Below are 709 nucleotides of genomic sequence, written 5' to 3'. Positions count from 1 at the left end.
ATACACCACTCTGTAGAACTCCAGGGAAAGTGTGGGGAGAGAGAGAGAGAGAGAGTGGGAGGTCAGTCATTTGGAGACAGTGCCTGTTTAATCACTGTAAACAAAAGACGCAATCACTATTGGAAACACGTCTTTGATGGAATGTTTCAATCGGGAACTCAAGACCTCCTTCAGATAATCTGATTTTTGAATAATTGGTGTTCAGATAATCAAGGTCCCTCTGTATATTAAGATTTAGCATGAGCTGGGGAATGTGGATTTACCCTCAAACAGCAGCTGTTTGAGGGTAAATCCACATTTGATATTTGGGAGACTTTTAAAGAGAGGTTGCTTAGAATTCAGGACAGACATGTCCCTGTGAAAATAAGGGATAGAAATGGCAAGATTAGGGAAGCATGGATGACAGGTGAAATTGTGAAACTAGCTAAGAGGAAAAGAGAAGCATACATAAGGACTCGGTGCCTGAAGACAGACGAAGCTTTAGAAGAATATCGGGAAAGTAGAACCAATCTGAAACAAGGAATTAAGAAGACTAAAAGGGGTCATGAAATATCTTCAAAAACAGAGTTAAGGAAAATCCCAAAGCATTCTATTTGTATATATGGAGCAAGAAGGTAACTAGAGAAAGAGTTGGCCCACTTAACGACAAAGGAGGAAAGTTATGCATGGAGTCGCAGAAAATGGGTGAGATTCTTAATGAGCACTTTGC

The sequence above is a fragment of the Chiloscyllium plagiosum genome, chromosome 4, assembly GCF_004010195.1.
Source record: "Chiloscyllium plagiosum isolate BGI_BamShark_2017 chromosome 4, ASM401019v2, whole genome shotgun sequence".
Lineage (NCBI taxonomy): Eukaryota > Metazoa > Chordata > Chondrichthyes > Orectolobiformes > Hemiscylliidae > Chiloscyllium > Chiloscyllium plagiosum.
Note: the sequence above shows the minus strand (reverse complement) of the source record.